Source organism: Manis pentadactyla, chromosome 6 (assembly GCF_030020395.1).
Source record: "Manis pentadactyla isolate mManPen7 chromosome 6, mManPen7.hap1, whole genome shotgun sequence".
In the NCBI taxonomy this organism is placed as follows: Eukaryota; Metazoa; Chordata; class Mammalia; order Pholidota; family Manidae; genus Manis; species Manis pentadactyla.
Genome location: NC_080024.1, coordinates 35,078,590 through 35,102,978, shown reverse-complemented (window position 1 = coordinate 35,102,978; position 24,389 = coordinate 35,078,590). Strand labels below are relative to the sequence as shown.

The following is a 24,389-nucleotide window of genomic DNA, read 5'->3' as shown; positions in this document are numbered from 1 at the left end:
TCTTTCTTTTTTTTTCTCCTTTTTCTTCCTCCTCCATTCTTTATATATTAGGTATCATATTCTGTACTCTTTGTCTATTTCTTGACTGACTTTGTGTGTAGTTGATTCAGTTTTGCATCTGCTTAGTAATTAATTGTTCTACTTTCTTTACTGTGATTTTATTTCCTCTGGTGACAGCTATTTAGCCTTAGGAACACTTCCATCTATAGCAGTCCCTGGGATTGGAAGATTTTTTAAATGAATACTACTGCCTTATTGAAAAGGTCAAGAAAAAGCAACTATACTTATGTTTTTCCAAATTCTCTACAAAGAAAAAGTGCTTTTAAAATCAAAAGGAAACCCAAATATTTTTAAAAAGAAAAAATATTTTAATCTGATATATAGCACATCAAAATTCCTATCTGATAAGATCTCCCCAAGTAACCTGATGACTACCCTTCAGTTAAAAAAAAAAGTATCACATCCAGGTTAAATTTCTTATTTTAAATTCCTATCTGATCTCTCATATAATCATGAATTTGGTACATCAAATCACTTTAGTGTCTATCAATACCATTTTAAAAATGACTGTAAACTAAATGTCTTTAAATAGAGAAATATAATGGCATTAATAATAATTATAATCAAAACACATCATATTTCCTCACATCTATGACACTACTCATTTTAAGACAGTAATTCATTAACAAATTAAAGTAGAAAATAAGAAAAAAATCATTTATTAAAATGAAAAAAAAATTAACTAAAGGACAAGAGCCTAAGCTTATCCATATAATCACATATGACTTTTTAATAATTATCCTTTATGTTTCTAGCCACCTTTGGTATTTTTACTAGCCACTTGGCAGGTTCTCCCAGCGCTCTGTACATGGCTGGATTAGACTCACTTCAAATGTCACCTCCCCTGAGAAGCCTTTCCTTCTATCCCCAGTTCCTCCTCCCTCCAATATCTCTTGCTCTGTCTACTTCTTCATAGTATTTAGAAAGATCTGTAATTATCTTATTTGTTTACTTATCATTGTTCATTTTTCCCACTAGCGTCTGTACTTCACAGTAACAGGCACTGTATCCTAAGTGCTGGGCAGATAGCAGGCACTCAAACATCTCAACTTAATTACCTCTCCTTATGAATTCAGTTTATTTAGCACCTTTAGGAATGACAGTTTTATTTCTGGTCAAAGCAAAACCTGAGATTTCTACCTGCATTTTCTACTTGATTAAGTTTAATAATTTTATTTTTCCAAAGTAAGTATACATGAAAGTTAATAGCTTTTTAAAAAATCACCCTGAAATTTGACAGGTAGATATTCTCCCAGATGAGTGGATCAGTCATACTAACCTTGCCCAGGTCTGAAATTAAGAGACTGAGAGATTTGGCAAGTTTGTTGCCTTTGAATTAACTGGCATGCACCAGGCAATTTTCTGCTTACATGATCGTTCATTTTACAGACATTTTAAGTAACAATTAGGGATGTAAACGGAACTAAAAATTCAACCCCATGTGGTTAGTATTATCAACTAAAATAATAACTGAATAAATGACTATACAAAGTTAAATTCTCAAAATGCCAAATAGAGATTACTACTGCTACCTCACAATTTACTTGACTGGTTGCTGAAAAGTTCATTCAGACAAGACACATCCTGATCTAAAAAAATGCTAAAATGCAAAATAAAGTGAGGAAATATGTAAGTTATTAGTGAGCCTATCAAGTATAAACACTGTATCAGCTGTTTTCTATTGTTTTATCTGAGTTATGTATATTCATTAGAGAATGATAGTAAAGGAGGCAAATACTGTCTGAGTATCAGTATCAAAAATCGTTTTGACCCCAGAGATCCACTTAAAGGATTCCCAGGACACACTTGGAGTTCAGACTCTGAAGCCCTATTATCTAAATTTAAGATCACTTATTCTAGCTATGTTTATACCTTCTTATCCCCTTACCAGTTATACTTTAACCCTCTGTGCTTCATTGTCTCATTTCAAAAAGATAGATAATACCATTACTTCATATAGTTCTTATGTACTTACAACAGTTCCTTTCATAAGCTAAATACTATATAAGTGTTTGCTAGAAGTATTAGTTGACCTTCACAATTTAATGTATGGTAAAATAGTTTCTGTTATTCCCATCTAAGAGGTAAGAAAATTAAAGTGTGAAGAGGTTGAGCAACCCACACAAGGTAACACAGTTTAAGTGGGTGAACTTGGATTTGAATTTAACACCTACTCTAAAACCTACGGTTGAAAAATGTAACCTGGCCCCTTTCTTAGCTCTTACTACTTCCCCTCACAGCTTCCTGTGTTCTAGCCATACTCTCCCTTCTAGTTTTCTATAGCTTCATGCACATCTTTACCCCAAGGATTCTATGTAGGCTGTTCCAGTCTGGAATGTTCTAGCTGTCCTACTCCTGCTACTTTAAACAGCTGGCTCCTTCCAATCCTGTTAGTTTCAGTAGGCCTTTCTTGATCTAAAGAACAGCCCTTTCTCCATTTTCCACTATTTTCCATTTGAACAAATATGGTTAATTTCCTTCCTAGAGTTTTGGATTTTGTACCTTGTTTATTAGACCTCATAACCTATTGATTACTTAAAGTTCTAGGAGACACAGTCCACTTCTATTTTGCTTACATTTGAGTGCTCACTATGTACTCAAAGCTACATATGGCAGGAATTTAATGTATATTTGTTGAATCAATGAATCACACTGCTTATATGGCCTTGGATAAATCACTTAAACCCTTTGGGCTTAAGTTTTCTACAATACGTTACTCTCTAAGTCTAAAATTCTATGGATATATTTTAGTACCTTCATTTAAAAAATAGAATAGTACTGGTTACAGAGAAATTTTGTAAATATACACTTCCTAAACAGACTCAGTATCTTGTAGTCTCTAGAGGTAGCTATGAACAGTTATACTGCAAGTGTTCTTTTTATTTAATCAGACAATATAGAATTCTGAAGATCAATATTTCTACTGTCTATTACACCCATCCCATCATTACCTGCTATATAAAACTGTATTTAAAAGCAAAAATCAAGCTGGTATTTCATCATGCAGCTTAATTGAGGCCAATACTGCTTCATTTTCAGAGTGTAAAACAAACTAAAAAGAATTATCACAGAAATTGATTAACTTTTTAGTGACCATAGTAATGGCAACCTTTATTAGCAAGCCCTGAATACAACATAATGAATGAAATAGTAATTACTGGAAAATGATCTAAAGGAGTTCAATAAATACTTGCTAGGAAGCAAACTCACAGTATTTACACAAGTACAATAAGTTCTCCATTATCTACATGGGCAGATACTGTGTCTTAGCTGACAGTCATGAAAAATCTTTTTCAGGAATTTTGTCAATTTATAGAGAATCAGAATATAAGAGGCAGTACAGCCTCATGGTTCAGTATGGGCTCTGGCTCTAGATTGCCTGAGTTCAAATTCCATTTCTGTAACCTATAAGCTATGCATCTTTGGGAAAGTTATTTAACTCATCTGTGGCCTCAAATTCTTCATTTATAAAATGGGGATAATATAAGTACCTGTATCAAAGGCTTTTTTTTAAGGATTGAATAAGTTAACAGATCAGTGAGCAGAACTATGATAACTGCTCTCAAGGAGGATTTCTACTCTACCAAAAATATTGGATAAACAAAACTGCACAATTATCAAAGCAACATACAAGATAGCAAAAAAATGTCTTTGCTAGTGAACGTTTTAAAACTAGGTCAACAACTCTGAAGATATTTAAAGTATAAGTCTGAAACTTAAGCACTTTAGATGTGCTGTTATTGTGAATACTAAATTCCCTAAGGAAAAACCTAAAACTGCACTGTTCAATATAGTAGCCATGAGCTACATGTGGCTATTTAAATTTAATTAAATGAAATAAAATTTAAAGATTCAATTCCTTAGTCACACTAGCCACATTCAAGTGCTCAATAGCTAAAGATGGCTTGGGTCTCCCATATTGGACAGCACAGATATCCAACATAGACATCATCATAGAAATTCTACTGCACAGCTCTGATCTAGATGTAGCTACATAATATAATTATGCTGAGTAACTTAATAATTCAATAACTGTAAAGTTTGAGTAATAAAAAGGTTAGAAGACATAACTATTAAAAAGGAAATACTTTTTTCAAAAGCAAAACTGAAAGGCAGTAATTGAGATGTGTTATTTCAAATCTCCTAGGTAAAATCACTTAATAACAGAAGCTAATCATCAAAAATTACCTCACATTCCAACATGTCTACTATATGGGAAATTCATTCTTTACCCTTTAAAAAGTGAAATTCTATAATTTTACCTCTGTTCTAAGACCAGTTTTCTAAAGGAGGAGGTGGCACAGGAATGCAGCAGAGTTCAAGTGTGGAATTCATTTGTTGAGATTTAAATATTTTCCAATTCTATAAAAGATGAAAATGAAAAATTGTGTAATATTGAGGGAAAATATTCTCAAGAATGTAATACAAAGAAAAAAACCATTTTGATAAAGACATTTGTAACATAATTCATCTAACTTAAATAATTAGGGATTCAAAAAAATTTTATAATAGCTAGCATATACTTATGTACCATTATCAGGCTTAATTAAAAAATCATTTGATTCAGAGAAAGGAAATCTGAGTTTGCCAATAATTTTCTGTAAGACCTTGAGTAGTTACTTAAATTTTCTGGAGCCTCATTTGAAAATCCTATAAAATTAAGTTCCTTCTAGTAAAAAATTCTATGACTCTAACTTTTGAAACATGTTACAGTGATATCACATACAAACCACCATTACAATTTTAATATGCAGTATAAAACCAAACTTAAATAATAAGTACCAATGGCTACAAAATCATTGCAGATGAGTTTCAAAGAACTGAAAGTTCTAAAATTTTTTAAAAGAACACAGAAAATGCTTCTACTTGAATTTTTCACACAAAAACATATTCAAAGTTTTTTTATCAGAATTATTTTCAAATTGCTAACAGTATGATTTCCTCATAAAGTAGTAATTATTTTCACATAGTTGCTGACCACATTATGCTGTATCTTTTTGATTAAAAACTGTACCACAACTTTAAGATCTAAAACCAAAAGAAAATAAACATTTTAAACTATGTTCATTAACAAAACACTTTTTTTTTTTTTGAGAGGGCATCTCTCATATTTATTGATCAAATGGTTGTTAACAACAATAGAATTCTGTATAGGGGAGTCAGTGCTCAATGCACAATCATTAATCCACCCCAAGCCTAATACTCGTCAGTCTCCAATCTTCTGAAGCATAACGAACAAGTTCTTACATGGAGGACAAATTCTTACATAGTGAATAAGTTCTTACATGGTGAACAGTACAAGGGCAGTCATCACAGAAACTTTCGGTTTTGATCACGCATTATGAACTACAAACAATCAGGTCAAATATGAATATTTGTTTGATTTTTATACTTGATTTATATGTGGAACCCACATTTCTCCCTTTATTATTATTATTATTATTATTTTTAATAAAATGCTGAAGTGGTAGGTAGATGTAAGATAAAGGTAGAAAACTTAGTTTAGTGTAGTAAGAGAGCAAATGTAGATGATCAGGTGTGTGCCTGTAGACTATGTGTTAATCCAAGCTAGACAAGGGCAATAAAACATCCACGGATGCAGAAGATTTCTCTCAGAACAGGGGGGGTGAGGTTCTAAGCCTCACCTCTGTTGATCCCCAATTTCTCACCTGATGGCCCCCCTGCAACTGTGCCTGTCTTAGGTTGTTCCTCCTTTGAGGAATCTTACCCGTCTCTGGCTAACCAGTCATCTTCCGGGGCCATACAGGGAGATGTAAAGTTGGCAAGTGAGAGAGAAGCCATATTGTTTGAAAAGGTTAGCTTTTTACTTCTTTGCAGATTTATGCCCTGTGGCCTCTATGCCCAGCATTTGTCTTGAGGTATCTTTACCACTTGGAGGAATTATGATACTCGGTAAATTCGATATGAGGCACGAATTCTATTTAAGGGTTGTAATTAGGAAGGAAGAAGAAAAGCTATAGAGGTAGCAGACAGAAGAAAACCTGGGAAGATTGATTATTTCTTTGACATATCTTCTTGTAGAGTAATTTAAGCATGTATAGGTTTTAAACTACTAATTAAATTGCACACACACATTAACATAATAGGAATACAGTTACATAACCAAAGCAGATCTATAATTACCAGCCATCTCCAGTGAAGCCAAGAAAACCAGTTAGGCACCCTAGGCATTTGTGAAAATTTGTCTATGATATGATGGATATTGTCCAACTGTACTTGAACAGTCTGAGAGAAATCAGACAAATTAAAACAGCCCATTCCTGGGAACTGTTCACATCCCATATGTTCTTTTAACAGTAGATAGTCTGTAGTTGTAAGATTTTGGAGCGCTACAACTTGCACTTCTCCTAATTCTTGGTTGAGTTCCAACAGTGTAGATCCAGTCAATTTTGTTGTTTTACTGTATGCACAGACCAGCTTAGATATCTCCTTCTTCATTCCCATGGCAAGTCCAGGAACCGGTGGGATGAATGCAGCTACAACTGCAGCATCGCCTGGATCTTTGTTGAGGTTTTTTGATGATCATCTTCTGGTATGACTCTTACAGAGAGTGCTGATATTGGAAGTTCTTCTTCATATCGTATCTTAGTTCATTTTCTGGGTAGCCAAATTAGGCTTTGATCCTCTGTATAAACATAAACAGACCCTTTGCCCACACTTTGATCTGCCCTTTATACCATTGTGTAGAACTCATTGGAGGTCACCACACAGGAACTGCTTTTTTTTTTTTAAGAGAAAGGAATATTATCAGAAAAGTGTACCTCCATAGCCTATCATCTGACACCCTTTAAGTGATCAAAATTAAGGATATTTAAAGCATGCATTAATCGTTGATTTACATTTAGTTTTATCCTATCATGGAGTAATCCCCCTTTTCTTTCTTTCTTTTTTTTTTTGTTATCTTTAATCTACACTTACATGAAGAATATTATGTTTACTAGGCTCTCCCCTATATCAGGTCCCTGCTATAAACCCCTTTACAGTTACTGTCCTTCAGCATAGCTAAATGTTGTAGAATCACTACTTGTCTTCTCTAACAAAACACTTTTTTAAAATACAAAGAATACTGAACTAAAATTCTCTTGGAGTTAAATTGCATTATTATGGTAAAGTCCCCAGTGTTTTCCAATTAAAGATGTGTCAGGACCTCCTATTCCAACCATGGCAGCTGACTTTTTGTTTCATATATTGGGCTATTACATGAGATTTTTATTTCATGAGAAGTTCTGAACTGAGGGAAAAAAACTGGAAAAGGACTAGCAGAGTATCTATGGAAAGATACACAAGAAACTGGTTATACTTTGGGTAGGGGCAATTGATGCCAAGGGGACTGAGTTTCTTTTTGTACCTTGAGAATTTTCAACCACCAAGACAATCATTAGATTTTGAAGCAGTGCAGATAAGTAGTCTTGAGAGCTGAGTTCAGAACCTCTGTTTGAGATGAGCCTCCAACAGTCTTTTAGGGTTACAGATACTCACTAGGCTCTCAATTTAAAACAAAAAACCCAACAGGACAAATGATAGGAAAACTAAGGTTTATTAAGCTTAAACACAGCTTTAAAAAAAATCTCAATCCCTGATTAACTGGAGGTAATGAGCCACAGAAAAAAATGGGAACTATATTAGCAACAGAAAAAAATGGGAACACTGTCAGGAAGGTAACATTGTGCAGAGCCTGTATGGTTCTTTCATACACAAAGTCCAGCACACAATCAGAAATTATTAAATATGCAAAGTGACCAAAATATGACCAATAATTATGAGAAAACTAGGCAATCAGATCCACAAATGATCCAATAGTGTAGTTAACGCGTAGGACAATCATTTAAAATAATTTTATTATATTAAAGAAAATAGAGGGAAAATAGAATTAATGAAGAATGGAGAATTTCAACAGTGAATTAAGATTTATAAAAATAATTAACTAGACATTCAAGAACTGAAAAACACAATATAAAAAATTAAGAACTCAATACATTGATTTTATAACAAACTAGATATAGCAGACCATAGAATTAAAAGCTAAGTCCATAAAAAAAAATACCAAAACTATAGCTTGAGAAAGAGTAGAGAAAGAAGAGAAGAAGAGAGGGGAAAGGCAGAGAGAAGCAGAAAGGCAGAGGAGAGGTTTAAGAGAGAAGGTAGGATATGTTCAAAATTTCTAATATATATGTAATTGAGGTCCCAGATGAGAATAAGAGATATAAGCAATATTCAAAGACAGAATAACTGACTTTGGGGAAACTGATGAAATTAATTCAGAGATTTAAGGCACTATGTCAACTCCAAGTAGAGTATGCTCAAAGAATACTATTCTTAGGACATCATAATCGAATTATGAAAGGAAGGAATGAAGGAAGGAAAAGACAATTCTAAAAACAATATTTAAAAAAACATATAGTTGACCTTCAAAAAAACAGAAAGACTAAAGACAAATTTCTCAACAGAAAGAACAGAAGCCAGAATATAACAGAATGGAACCATTAAAAGGACAAGAGAAAATAACTGACAACCTAGAATACAATATCCAGCAAAAATAGCCTTCAAAAATTAAGGTGGAGGAGACAATTCTGGGAAGATGGCAGAATGCACCAGCAATCTGTCAATTTAGACAGTAATTATATTAGCTGAATCTGTCTGATGTAACTATTTTGGAACTCTGGAGTCTATTGAAATGCAACTTTCATGGAAGACTTTTTGGTTTTTAATTTTAATTGTAATTAATTTTAGTCAGTGTCAGCTCTTAGCACTCTAACAGCTATCCATCCTCCACCTCCAGCCATATGGCAGGCAGCAGTTGACATGTTCCTGGAGCACACTGCAGGAGCCAGTGAGGGTAAAAAGGACCCTGTTAAAAAAATATTGAAGATCTGTGCTCTAATTACTGATTGCTGCTTCTGATCATAGAGGGCCAAAGAAGTGGGCAGCCAGTGTTGTTCCACCTCCCCTTATTGTTGCAAGCCCCATGCCTCTCACTGAAGTGACCTCCAGGGAATTTAAAGAGCTTGTACCCATTTTTTCCCCATCTATCCATTTATCCACTAATGGATAGTTAGGTTGTTTCCATTTCTTGGCTATCGTAAATAATCCTGCAATGAACATGAGGATGCATATATTTTTTCAAGTTACTGTTTCTGTTTTACCTGGTATATTACCACAATAACCAGATGTGGAATTGCTGAATCATATGGTAGTTCTACTTCCAAGTATTTTGAGGAGCTCCATACCATTTTCCACAGAGGCTGTACTAATAGCTATTCCCACCAACAGTGCACACAGGTCCCCATTTTTCCACTACCTTGCCAACACTTATTTCTTGGTTTTAATAATAACCATTCTAACAGGTGTGAGGTGATATTTCATTGTGATTTTGATTGGCATTTCCCTAAGAATTAGTGATGTTCAGCAACATTTCATGTACCTGTTGGCTATCTGTATGTCTTCTTTAGGGAAAATGTCTATTCAGATACTCTACTTTTAAATAAAAGATGCTGGGTCAACTGGATATCCCTATGGAAAAAATGTATCATGATTTACAACCTTATACAATTCACAAAAGTAAATTCCAAATAGAATGTAGATCTCATTGTGAAAGTATGAAAAAAAAACAGCAAAACTTGTGTCCTTGAAGCAGCAAACTTGCTAAGTCAAAACAAAAAGCACTAAACATAATAAAAACAAAGATAAATAAGACTATTAGATTTGTCATCAAAAGACAAACTAAGAATGTGAAAAGGCAAGCCAAAGAGTAGCAGAAGATATCAACAATACATATGCCCAATACCTAGGGAGAGATCTGTGATTGCTTGGGGTGTGGGGTGGGGCAGGAAAACCATGAAGCACTGGCACAGTAAGCCAACCTAAGACTGAGGCTGAACCAGGATCACAGACAACATCCCTACTATCAGCCGTGAACTTTTGTACTAGTTAAAGAGGAAAAGTGTGTAGAGAAAAAGTCCTCTACTTCTGGACATGACAGAGTGATAGGAATTCAATTTACTCTCTTACCTGAAATAGTAAGAAAATGGGAGAAAATGTGAAAAACAGGTTTCTAAGACACTGCACACAAAGAACAATGAAATTGCCCAACTTCCTTCCTTGAGAGAGTTTCCAGGCTGCAGTATAACGAAGAGAAAAGTAGGCAAAGTCCAGCCAATTCCCTAAGTTAAGGCAGTACAGCTGAGAGTCCAGGTAAACCAAGGTGTTAGTTTTCACAGGACAGAAAAATGCAAAAGAGAGACAAGCAGCCTAACATATATGTTATTGGATTCTCCAATGTAGAGGAGTGAAATGAAAGGGGAAAAAATTGAAGAAACAATGGTGCAAAACACTTCCTAACTGGATGAAGACTATTAACCTACAGTTCTAAGAAGTCCCTGAACCCTAGCCACAAGAAACATGAAGAAAACCTACACCAAAGTACATTATAATTGCTCAAAACTAGTGATAAAGAGAACATATTAAAAACTCAGAGTATGGGGAAAAATAACATGTGCAGAGGAACAAAGATAAGGGTGAAAGAATTGATATAAGAGAGGACAATGAAGCAACATCCTTAAAGTAGTAAAAGAGAAAAACGTGTCAACCTAGAATTCTATAAAGCAAACTAAATATCTCTCAAAACAAAGGTAAAATAAAGACTTTTCCAGACATACAAAAGCTGCCTTGTACTACAAGAAATGTTAAAGAAAGCTCTTTGGGGAGAAGAAAAGGATACCAGATAGAAACATGAATTTACTCAAAGGACTGAAGAGAATCAGAAATAGCAACTACAAGAATCAACATATGAATTTTTTCTCACTTTTTTTCTTATCATTATTTTCTACAGATATTAAGAGGAAGTAAGGGAACCTTATAAATATCTTAAGCAAATATATTCAACAATTTATTTAACATGGACAAATTTCTTGAAAGAAATACAATACCAAATCTCACTCAAGAGGAAATAATGCAAATAGTCCTGTATCTATCCTAAAAATAGAATTTACAGTTTAAAAATCTTTTCACAAAAAAGTGTGGAGGGACCCTGTGTGGAAAGACCCTTTGTGTGTCATACGTAGACAGGGATGGCTGAAAGTTGAGGATGAAGCATGAACACTGAGGAAACCCTTTGAGAATTAAGTCCTCAACAAATTTTTTTATTTGTGACAAATTATTTTAAAAACAAAATGGACCAAACAGAAACCTTTGAGAATTAAATCCTCACTCTAACACAAAATAATAGCAAGTTACCATTAGAGAAAGATCTGAAGTGTACTGAAGATAATGATAATAGCAACAGACCCAAACCCAGCTCAATTCCTGACTAAACTGACTCAACACACATACACTAATGCCAGGATAGATGTGTGCTCATTTTAAGGCATAGATACAATTTACATCAGTCTCTACTGTTCTACAATGTCAGGCATTCAATAAAAAATTTCAAGACACAAAAACAGTCAGCTATAGTCAAGAGATAAATCAACAGGACCTATAACCACCAGACAGGGACTTTAGAATAACTATAATATATAAAGGATCTATCTAGTAAAAAGGTTGGGAAAACATTCATGAAAAAGACAGGTAATTACAACAGAGATGTAAACAATCAGAAACAATCAAATGGAAATGCTAGGAAAGAAAGAAAAACAAAACAAAACATAGCCAAAGATAAATAATTCCTTCTCCACGCTTTTCAGAATATTCCAACACAGTTTAGGAAAGAATTAATAGACTTAAAAGATAAAAAAATTATCAGAAGAAGGAACAAGGAGGGGGGCGGAAGATGGCGGCGTGAGTAGAGCAGCGGAAATCTCCTCCCAAAACAACATATATCTATGAAAATATAACAAAGACAACCCTTCCTAGAATAAAGACCAGAGGACACAGGACAATATCCAGACCACATCCACACCTGAGAGAACCCAGCGCCTCGTGAAGGGGGTAAGATACAAGCCCCGGCCCCGCGGGAGCCGAGCGCCCCTCCCCCCAGCTCCCGGCGGGAGAAGAGCAGGCAGAGCGGGAGGGAGACGGAGCCCAGGGCTGCCGAACACCCAGCCCCAGCCATCCGGGCCAGAGTGCAGGGCCCTCGATACTGGGAAAACAGGGCAGCAAGAACAGTGAGCAGGCACTGGAGGCTGGGCGACAGAGGACATAAGAAAAGCGCGCGACCATTTTTTTTTTTTTTTTTGCTTTTTTGCTGCTTTGTTTTGGCGAGCGCTTTTTGGAAGTCTTAAAGGGACAGAGACCCCAATATTAGGGAAACAGGGCAGAAAGACCGGTGAGCAGAGGCCTGAGGCTGGCACCGGAGAATAAAGAAAAACGAACGACCACCTTTTTTTTTTTAATTAAAAAATTTTTTTTTTTTTAATTAAAAAAATTTTTTTTCTTGTTTTTTTTTGTGGTCGTTGTTTTGTTTTGGCGGGTGCTTTTTGGAAGTCTTAAAGGGGCAGGGCGGGCCACTTAATCCAGAGGTAGGGAATCCGGGATCTCTGGGCACCCTAACCCCTGGGCTGCAGGGAGCAGCGAGGCCCCTTACGGAGATAAATAGCCTCCCAGCAGCTTCTGCTCCAACGCGACTCCACCATTTTGGAGTAGCTGCCCGAGCCAGGCCACGCCCACAGCAACAGCGGAGATTAACTCCATAGCAGCCGGGCAGGAAGCAGAAACCCTGTCTGCGCGCAGCTGCGCAGCACAAGCCACTAGAGGCCGCTGTTCTCCCAGGAGAGGAGGGCCACAAACCAACAAGAAAGGAAGTCCTTCCAGCCGTCACTCGTCCCAGTTCTGCAGACTATTCCTATCACCATGAAAAGGCAAAGCTACAGGCAGACAAAGATCACAGAGACAACACCAGAGAAGGAGACAGACCTAACCAGTCTTCCTGACAAAGAATTCAAAATAAGAATCATAAACATGCTGACAGAGATGCAGAGAAATACGCAAGAAAAATGGGATGAAGTCCGGAAAGAGATCACAGATGCCAGAAAGGAGATAGCAGAAATGAAACAAACTCTGGAAGGGTTTATAAGCAGAATGGATAGAATGCAAGAGGCCATTGATGGAATTGAAATCAGAGAACAGGAACGCATGGAAGCTGACATAGAGAGAGACAAAAGGATCTCCAGGAATGAAACAATATTAAGAGAACTGTGTGACCAATCTAAAAGGAGCAATATCCGTATTATAGGGGTCCCAGAAGAAGAAGAGAGAGGAAAAGAGATGGAAAGTATCTTAGAAGAAATAATTGCTGAAAACTTCCCCACACTGGGGGAGGAAGTAATCAAACAGACCACGGAAATACACAGAACCCCCAACAGAAAGGATCCAAGAAGGGCAACACCAAGACACATAATAATTAAAATGGCAAAGATCAAGGACAAGGAAAGAGTGTTAAAGGCAGCTAGAGAGAAAAAGGTCACCTATAAAGGGAAACCCATCAGGCTAACGTCAGATGTCTCAACAGAAACCCTACAGGCCAGAAGAGAATGGCATGATATATTTAATACAATGAAACAGAAGGGCCTTGAACCAAGGATACTGTATCCAGCACGACTATCATTCAAATATGATGGTGGGATTAAACAATTCCCAGACAAACAAAAGCTGAGGGAATTTGCTTTCCACAAACCACCTCTACAGAACATCTTACAGGGACTGCTCTAGATGGGAGCACTCCTAGAAAGAGCACAGCACAAAACACCCAACATATGAAGAATCGAGGAGGAGGAACAAGAAGGGAGAGAAGAAAAGAATCTCCAGACAGTGTATATAACAGCTCAATAAGCGAGCTAAGTTAGGCAGTAAGATACTAAAGAGGCTAACCTTGAACCTTTGGTAACCACGAATTTAAAGCCTGCAATGGCAATAAGTACATATCTTTCAATAGTCACCCTAAATGTTAATGGGTTGAATGCACCAATCAAAAGACACAGAGTAACAGAATGGATAAAAAAGCAAGACCCATCTATATGCTGCTTACAAGAAACTCACCTCAAACCCAAAGACATGTACAGACTAAAAGTCAAGGGATGGAAAAACATATTTCAAGCAAACAACAGTGAGAAGAAAGCAGGGGTTGCAGTACTAATATCAGACAAAATAGACTTCAAAACAAAGAAAGTAACAAGAGATAAAGAAGGACACTACATAATGATAAAGGGCTCAGTCAAACAAGAGGATATAACCATTCTAAATATATATGCACCCAACACAGGAGCACCAGCATATGTGAAACAAATACTAACAGAACTAAAGGGGGATATAGACTGCAATGCATTCATTCTAGGAGACTTCAACACACCACTCACCCCAAAGGATAGATCCACTGGGCAGAAAATAAGTAAGGACACGGAAGCACTGAACAACACAGTAGAGCAGATGGACCTAATAGACATCTATAGAACTCTACATCCAAAAGCAGCGGGATATACATTCTTCTCAAGTGCACATGGAACATTCTCCAGAATAGACCACATACTAGGCCACAAAAAGAGCCTCAGAAAATTCCAAAAGATTGAAATCCTACCAACCAACTTTTCAGACCACAAAGGCATAAAACTAGAAATAAACTGTACAAAGAAAGCAAAGAGGCTCACGAACACATGGAGGCTTAACAACACGCTCCTAAATAATCAATGGATCAATGACCAAATCAAAATGGAGATACAGCAATATATGGAAACAAATGACAACAACAACACTAAGCCCCAACTTCTGTGGGACACAGCAAAAGCAGTCTTAAGAGGAAAGTATATAGCAATCCAAGCATATTTAAAAAAGGAAGAGCAATCCCAAATGAATGGTCTAATGTCACAATTATTGAAATTGGAAAAAGAAGAACAGATGAGGCCTAAGGTCAGCAGAAGGAGGGACATAATAAAGATCAGAGAAGAAATAAATAAAATTGAGAAGAATAAAACAATAGCAAAAATCAATGAAACCAAGAGCTGGTTCTTCGAGAAAATAAACAAAATAGATAAGCCTCTAGCCAGACTTATTAAGAAGAAAAGAGAGTCAACACAAATCAACAGTATCAGAAAAGAGAAAGGAAAAATCACGACGGACCCCACGGAAATGCAAAGAATTATTGGAGAATACTATGAAAACCTATATGCTAACAAGCTGGGAAACCTAGGAGAAATGGACAACTTCCTAGAAAAATATAACCTTCCAAGATTGACCCAGGAAGAAACAGAAAATCTAAACAGACCAATTACCAGCAACGAAATTGAAGAGGTAATCAAAAAACTACCAAAGAACAAAACCCCCGGGCCAGATGGATTTACCTCGGAATTTTATCAGACATACAGGGAAGACATAATACCCATTCTCCTTAAAGTTTTCCAAAAAATAGAGGAGGAGGGGATACTCCCAAACTCATTCTATGAAGCTAACATCACCCTAATACCAAAACCAGGCAAAGACCCCACCAAAAAAGAAAACTACAGACCAATATCCCTGATGAACGTAGATGCAAAAATACTCAACAAAATATTAGCAAACCGAATTCAAAAATACATCAAAAGGATCATACACCATGACCAAGTGGGATTCATTCCAGGGATGCAAGGATGGTACAACATTCGAAAGTCCATCAACATCATCCACCACATCAACAAAAAGAAAGACAAAAACCACATGATCATCTCCATAGATGCTGAAAAAGCATTTGACAAAGTTCAACATCCATTCATGTTAAAAACTCTCAGCAAAATGGGAATAGAGGGCAAGTACCTCAACATAATAAAGGCCATCTATGATAAACCCACAGCCAACATTATATTGAACAGCGAGAAGCTGAAAGCATTTCCTCTGAGATCGGGAACTAGACAGGGATGCCCACTCTCTCCACTGTTATTTAACATAGTACTGGAGGTCCTAGCCACGGCAATCAGACAAAATAAAGAAATACAAGGAATCCAGATTGGTAAAGAAGAAGTTAAACTGTCACTATTTGCAGATGACATGATACTGTACATAAAAAACCCTAAAGACTCCACCCCAAAACTACTAGAACTGATATCGGAATACAGCAAAGTTGCAGGATACAAAATCAACACACAGAAATCTGTGGCTTTCCTATATACTAACAATGAACCAACAGAGAGAGAAATCAGGAAAACAACTCCATTCACAATTGCATCAAAAAAAATAAAATACCTAGGAATAAACCTAACCAAAGAAGTGAAAGACTTATACTCTGAAAACTACAAGTCACTCTTAAGAGAAATTAAAGGGGACACTAACAGATGGAAACTCATCCCATGCTCGTGGCTAGGAAGAATTAATATCGTTAAAATGGCCATCCTGCCCAAAGCAATATACAGATTTGATGCAATCCCTATGAAACTACCAGCAACATTCTTCAATGAACTGGAACAAATAATTCAAAAATTCATATGGAAACACCAAAGACCCCGAATAGCCAAAGCAATCCTGAGAAAGAAGAATAAAGTAGGGGGGATCTCACTCCCCAACTTCAAGCTCTACTATAAAGCCATAGTAATCAAGACAATTTGGTACTGGCACAAGAGCAGAGCCACAGACCAATGGAACAGACTAGAGAATCCAGACATTAACCCAGACATATATGGTCAATTAATATTTGATAAAGGAGCCATGGACATACAATGGCGAAATGACAGTCTCTTCAACAGGTGGTGCTGGCAAAACTGGACAGCTACATGTAGGAGAATGAAACTGGACCATTGTCTAACCCCATATACAAAAGTAAACTCAAAATGGATCAAAGACCTGAATGTAAGCCATGAAACCATTAAACTCTTGGAAGAAAACATAGGCGAAAACCTCTTAGACATAAACATGAGTGACCTCTTCTTGAACATATCTCCCCGGGCAAGGAAAACAACAGCAAAAATGAGTAAGTGGGACTATATTAAGCTGAAAAGCTTCTGTACAGCAAAAGACACCATCAATAGAACAAGAAGGATCCCTACAGTATGGGAGAATATATTTGAAAATGACACATCCGATAAAGGCTTGACGTCCAGAATATATAAGGAGCTCACACGCCTCAACAAACAAAAAACAAATAACCCAATTAAAAAATGGGCAGAGGATCTGAACAGACAGTTCTCCAAAAAAGAAATACAGATGGCCAACAGACACATGAAAAGATGCTCCACATCGCTAATTATCAGAGAAATGCAAATTAAAACTACAATGAGGTATCACCTCACACCAGTAAGGATGGCTGCCATCCAAAAGACAAACAACAACAAATGTTGGCGAGGCTGTGGAGAAAGGGGAACCCTCCTACACTGCTGGTGGGAATGTAAGTTAGTTCAACCATTGTGGAAAGCAGTATGGAGGTACATCAAAATGCTCAAAACAGACTTACCATTTGACCCAGGAATTCCACTCCTAGGAATTTACCCTAAGAATGCAGCAATCAAGTTTGAGAAAGACAGATGCACCTCTATGTTTATTGCAGCACTATTTACAATAGCCAAGAATTGGAAGCAACCTAAATGTCCATCAATAGATGAATGGATAAAGAAGATGTGGTACATATACACAATGGAATACTACTCAGCTATAAGAAAAGGGCAAATCCAATCATTTGCAGCAACATGGATGGAGCTGGAGGGTATTATGCTCAGTGAAACAAGCCAAGCGGAGAAAGAGAAATACCAAATGATTTCACTTATCTGTGGAATATAAGAACAAAGGAAAAACTGAAGGAACAAAACAGCAGCAGAATCACAGAACTCAAGAATGGACTAACAGGTACCAAAGGGAAAGGGACTGGGGAGGATGGGTGGGTAGGGAGGGATAAGGGGGGGAGAAGTAGGGGGGTATTAAGATTAACATGCATGGGGGGGTAGGAGAAAAGGGAGGGCTGTACAACACAGAGAAGGCAAGTAGTGATTCTACAACATTTTGCTATGCTGATGGACAGTGACTGTAAAGGGGTTTATAGGGGAGACCTGGTATAGGGGAGAGCCTAGTAAACATAATATTCGTCATGTAAGTGTAGATTAGTGATAGCAAAAAAAAAAAAAAAAAAAAAAAGGGCAGTTCCTGTGTGGTAACCTCCAACGAGTTCTACACAAGGGTATAAAGGGCATATAAAAGTGTAGGCAAAGGGTCTGTTTGTGTTTATACAGAGGATCAAAGCCTAATTGGGCTACCCCGACAATGAACTAAGATACGATATGAAAAAGAACTTCCAACATCTGCACCCTCTGGAAGACTCATGCCAGAAGATGATCATCAAAAAACCCCAACAAAGATCCACACACTGCTACAGCTGTAGATGCACTCATCCCACCAGTTCCTGGACCTGCCATGGGAATGAGGAAGGAGATATCTAAGCTGGCCTGTGCATACAGTAAAACAACAAAATTGGACTGGATCTATACTGTTGGAACTCAACCAAGAATTTGGAGAAGTGCAAATTGTAGCGCTCCAAAGTCTTACAACTACAAACTATTTATTGTTAAAAGAACATATGGCATGTGAACAGTCCCCAGGAATGGGTTGTTTTAATTTGTCTGATTTCTCTCAGACTGTTCAAGTTCATTTGGACGATATCCACCATATCATAGATAAGTTTTCACAAATGCCTAAGGTGCCTAACTGGTTTTCTTGGTTTCACTGCAGATGGCTGGTAATTACAGATATGCTTTGGTTATGTAACTATACTCCTATTATGTTAATGTGTGTGTGCAATTTAAGTAGTAGCTTAAAACCTATACATGCTGAAGTTACTCTACAAGAAGATATATCAAAGAAATAATCAATCTTCCCATGTTTTCTTCCGCCTGCTACTTCTATAGCTTTTCTTCTTCCTTCCTAATTACAACCCTTAAATAGAATTCGTGCCTCATATCAAATTTACCGAGTATCATAATTCTTCCAAGTGGTAAAGATACCTCAAGACAAATGCTGGGCATAGAAGCCACAGGGCATAAATATGCAAAGAAGTAAAAAGCTAACTTTTTCAAACAATAAGGCTTCTCTCTCACTTACCAACTTCACATTTCCCTGTATGGCCCCGTAAGATGACTGGTTAGCCAGAGACGGGTAAGATTCCTCAAGGGAGGAACAACCTAAGACAGGCACAGTCGCAGGGGGCCATCAGGTGAGAAATTGGGGATCAACAGAGGTGAGGCTTAGAACCTCACCCCCCCGTTCTGAGAGAAATCTTCTGCATACGTGGATGTTTTATTGCCCTGGTCTAGCTTGGATTAACACATAGTCTACAGGCACACACCTGATCATCTACATGTGCTCTCTTACAACACTAAACTATGTTTTCTACCTTTATCTTGTATCTACCTACCACTTCAGCATTTTATTAAAAAGAATAATAATAAAGAGAGAAATGTGGTATCCACATATAAATCAAGTATAAAAACCAAATGAGTATTCATATTTGAACTGACTGTTTAGAGTTCATAATGCATGAGCAAAACCGAAAGTTTCTGTGATGACTGCCCTTGTACTGTTCACTATGTAACTTATTCATTATGTAAGAATTTGTTCTACATGTAAAAACTTGTTTGTTATGCCTCAGAAGATTGGAGACTGACAAAAATTAGGCTTGGGGTGGAATAATGATTGTGCATTGAGCATTGACTCCCCTATACAGAATTTTATTGTCGTTAACAACCATTTGATCAATAAATATGAGAGATGCCCTCACAAAAAAAAAAAAAAAAAAAAGGACAGACTTCCAATGGTAAAATAAATAAGTAACCGGGATGTAATGTATAGCATAAGGAATATAGTCAAGATATTGTAACAGCTTGGTAGGGTGATAGTTGGAACCTAGAATTATGTATATAAATGTTCTACCACTGTGTTGTACACTTGAAACTGATGTAATGTAATACTGTGTGTCAACTACCCCTCAATAAAAAATAATTATTAATAAAAAAAAAAAAAAAAAATTATCAAACTTGAAACCAAAAATAAAAGGGTTCATAAATGACATATCCGATATGGGATTGACATCCAAATTATATAAAGAGCTCATGCACCTCAACAAACAAAAAGCAAATAACCCAATTAAACAATGGGCAGAAGAGTTGAACAGACACTTCACCAAAGAAGAAATTCAGATGGCCAACAGACACATGAAAAGATGTTCCACATCACTAATCATAAGAGAAATGAAAATTAAAACCACAATGAGATATCACCTTGCACCAGTTAGGATGGCCAACATCCAAAAGACAAACAACAAATGTTGGTGAGGATGTGGAGAAAGGGGAACCCTCCTTTACTGCTGGGGGGAATGTAAATTACTTCAACCATTGTGGAAAGCAATATGGAGGTTCCTGAAAACACTAAAAATAGAAATACCATTTGACCCAGGAATTCCACTCCTAGGAATTTACCCTAAGAATGCAGGATACCAGATTCAAAAAGACATATGTACCCCTATGTTTATCGCAGCACTATTTACAATAGCCATGATAAGGAAGCAACCTAAGTGTCCATCAGTAGATGAATGGATAAAGCAGAGGTGGTACACATACACAATGGGATATTATTCAGCCATAAAAGGAAAACAAATCCTACCATTTACAACAACATGGATGGAGCTAGAGGATATTATGCTCAGTGAAATAAGCCAGGTGGAGAAAGACAAGTATCAAATTATTTCACTCATCTGTGGAGTATAACAACAAAGAAAAAACTGAAGGAACAAAACAGCAGCAGGCTCACAGAACCCAAGAATGGACTAACAGTTACCAATGGGAAAGGGACTGGGGAGGATGGGTGGGCAGGGAGGGATAAGTGGGAAAAAGGGGCATTACGATTAGCATACATAATGTAGCTGGAGGGGGGAGACATGGGAAAGGCAGTATAACACAGAGAAGACAAGTAGTGATTCTACAGCCTCTTACTATGCTGATGGACAGTGACTGTAATGGGGTATGTGGTGGGGACTTGATAATAGGGGGAGTCTAGTAATCATAATGTTGTTCAAGTAACTGTACATTAACAATACCTAAATAACAAACAAACAAATAAAAATAAATGGTGAAAAAAAAATTACATATTGTCCAAAAGCTACAGGACAGTACCAAATTGTATAGCATAGTTTTTTTTTCCCATGCAAGAGATTTTATTATCTGAAAGAGAAAGTGGCTGCCCCTAGAGAGAGGGAGAGAGAGCAGCCGCCTGGTGCAGAGCATTGTGCCTTTTGTAGGGGTGGAGTGGAAAAGAGCCGCTTGGCCTGTTGCCTTGGGGGCAGGTCGGAATGTTTAGAAATAAGGTGAGGCAAGCCCAGGCAAGCCCCAGGCAAGTCCAGGCATGATTTTCTCTGGCTTCTGTGCTTGTAACCATGGGGTAAATGGAGGTTAAATTACTATATTCTTATATTCCTCCCTTTTCTGTTTTATAAATGATGGAGGACTTTGGAAGGGGTGAACGTCAGTCTTCAGTAACTGCTTCCTGCTGATTAGGGGCAATGAAGTTCATTTTTGTATTGATTGGGGGTGGTCCTCGGATGAGCCCTTGGTCTGAAGTGGCGATGGTATGTTCCAGGTTTAATAAGGATCATCATCTTTGGAGAGGGGTTGGTAATCCTGTAACACAAGCCAAGAATGACTCAGGAGACAAGGGCCCATGCAAGGGATTTTATTATCTGAAAGAGAAAGTGGCTGCCCCTAGAAAGAGAGAGCATCCAGCATAGTTTTATTTGAAGTTCCAGGAAGAGAGGAGAGGAAATTGGATAAAAGCAGCATTAAGGGGAAATGGCTGGAAATTTTCTAAAAAATAATTAAAGATATCAAACTACTAATCCAAGTAGCTCAGAAAACTCTGAGCCGGATAAATACCTTCTCATCAAAACAAAACTCACCTAGATGTATTATAATGAAACTTCAAAAAACTAAAGATAATGAGAGGAGAGACACAATGTATTATTTGCAAAGGAGTTGGTTTCCATCTATTTTCAAAAATCTTAATCCTTCAGCCAAAGGATGAAAGTGTCAGAAATTACTGAAGAACAGAAGATTTTTTGGAAAAGGTTACTGAAATACCACGTTTCCCATTCTCCCAAAAGTAGTAGATGTAGATGGCACTGCCTCCTGATGACATGCCTAATAAGAAAGGACTTCAGGGATACTACTCAGAGACCTTGATATATTTTACCAACACCTTGAAGGATATATTAGATTGATGTGACTGACATTTCAGAAACCTATAAGGCAAGGGTCAAAGCTGCTAGCTACTCCATGATGTTGGAATGAAAAGAGCTCATGTGTTGAAATGAGCACTCCCAGATTGCATCAGGAAGACTGCACAAATTCTTACCATGGATGAGATCTGGGCCATGTGGAAGACAGAGATATAGCAGAACAGGCTGATCACAGAAAAGAAGCTAGAGGCTCCTCTAAATATACAGGGGCCAAGAAAACAGTAACCAACCAGCAGCCAGAGTAGAAATGGATTTGCCTTCAACAAGGAAGCTAGCTACAAGGGAGAGGTCTCTAGCTATAAGGAAGAATTTCTAGAATATCAAGAAAACTTACGAGAAATGGAAGAGCCATGTGGAAAAAAAGCAATAAACAGAAACTGTCCCTGAAGACCAGGTGCTGGACTTACTAGGCAAAGACTTTAAATCAGCTCTATTAAATATGTTCCAAGATAAAGGAACCATGTCTAGAGAATGAAAGGTAGGTATAAGAATGATGTGTTTTCATTTAAAGAATATAGAGATAAATACACAAATTATTTTAAAAACAAAATGGACCAAACAGAAACCTATAGTTGAAAAGTACAATAACTGAAATAAATAATTCAGCAGATTTGAACTGTCAGAAGAAAGAATCGGTATACTTGAAAACAGTTCAATTGAGATTATTTTGTCTGAGGAACAGAACAAAAGAAGAATGGAGAAAAATGAACAGAGCCTCACAGACTTGTAGGATACCATTAAACCAGCAATATAATCATAATGGGGGTCCAAGAAGGAAAGAAAGAGGCAGAAATAATTCTTTAAGAAATAATGGCCTGAAACTTCCCAAATCTGATGAAAAAACATTACACATCCAAGAAGGTACAGGAAGTCCAGCTTAGATAAATCCAAATAGATCCATACCTAGACACATAATCATCAAATGGCTGAAAGCCATTTAAGTGTGTGCTATATAATTTGAATATGTTGCTAGTTTAGGATTTTAAAAAATTAAATCCTATGGGATGGCTCCAAGAAATAATTTCTAATTTCATGGAAGGAGGTATGTTTTTTTCCTGAGGTTAATGACACAAGATCCAGTCTCAAGAATGAGAAGCAAAAGTGCAAAGAACATTATGCATATGCGTAAGTAGAGAAAATAGCATAATGAACCCCCATATACCCAAAAAGTTTCAGTACTTATGAAATCATGGCCAAACTCTTTTCAGTATACATCCCCACTCCCTCTACCCACTCAAGTATTCTGAAGCAAATCCAGGATATAATTTTAACAATAAATATTTTAGTACATAGTCTAAAAGACAAGAACTTTTAAAAGAGATAACCACAATATCATTACATCTAAGGAAACTTAACATTAAGTCCTTAATATAATCAAATATCCCTGTAGTGTTCAAATTTACAATTATGCCAATTTTTAAAAACACTAACTCAGGATTCAAATGAGGATACATGTCAGGCTTAGATTGTATGTCCCTGAAATCTTAAAATCTGGATGTGTGTGTGTGTGTGTGTGTGTATTTGTCTTTTATTTGTTGAAGAAACAAAGGTATTTATATCAGTCTTAAATAAACTCTGCTTGATGAATGAAGTTATTAACATTTTCCACATGTCTGGATTTTGTTAACTGCACATGATTTAATATATATTCTTCTATCCTCTGCAGTATTCTTATAAAATTATGGTTGTACATAGTGTTTGACCAGATTAGGTTCCTTTTCAGTAGTAAGATCACACCAAAAGACCATTTTGGTGTGTTCTTCAATCAGAAAGCTCATGTCTGGTTGTCACTTTGTGATATTAGCAGCTGCTGGTGATCAATGCATAGGGATGTTTAGAGATAACAAATAGTTATAATCTAATTATCAAATTCTGTTATTCCTTCATAATTAGCCAGGATATGCCTGTTAAGAAAAACTTCTCTTTATCTAGTATTAGGTTACATAGTAGTAGCATTTTTAAAGGAAAGGTAAGATGTTTAATTTCTTCCCTTTAATTACCGGTTTTCAAATTAACTGGGTAATGACATCCTGTATAGGTAACCAACTAATTTTGCTGTAGCTATCATTATAACCTCATGGGCTACACAAACCTGATGTTTCAACCCACTATAGTTAGATTCTTAGTAATACTCAAATTCTGCCATCTT

The 24,389-nt window shown here is 36.7% G+C and overlaps 1 protein-coding gene across 11 annotated transcripts in view; it reads right to left on the bottom strand.

The window, feature by feature from the left end:
- Positions 1-24,389, bottom strand: part of HYCC2 (hyccin PI4KA lipid kinase complex subunit 2) — a 115,007-nt gene that overhangs the window by 65,533 nt on the left and 25,085 nt on the right. For 9 of the 11 annotated variants that reach the window (XM_036927929.2, XM_036927928.2, XM_036927926.2 and 6 more), the window contains one exon: positions 4,323-4,422. The exons of the other annotated variants lie outside the window; for them this stretch is intronic. The gene's annotated coding sequence lies outside the window, so the exon portion shown is untranslated. The remainder of the gene's footprint in view (positions 1-4,322; positions 4,423-24,389) is intronic. 11 annotated transcript variants of the gene reach the window in all.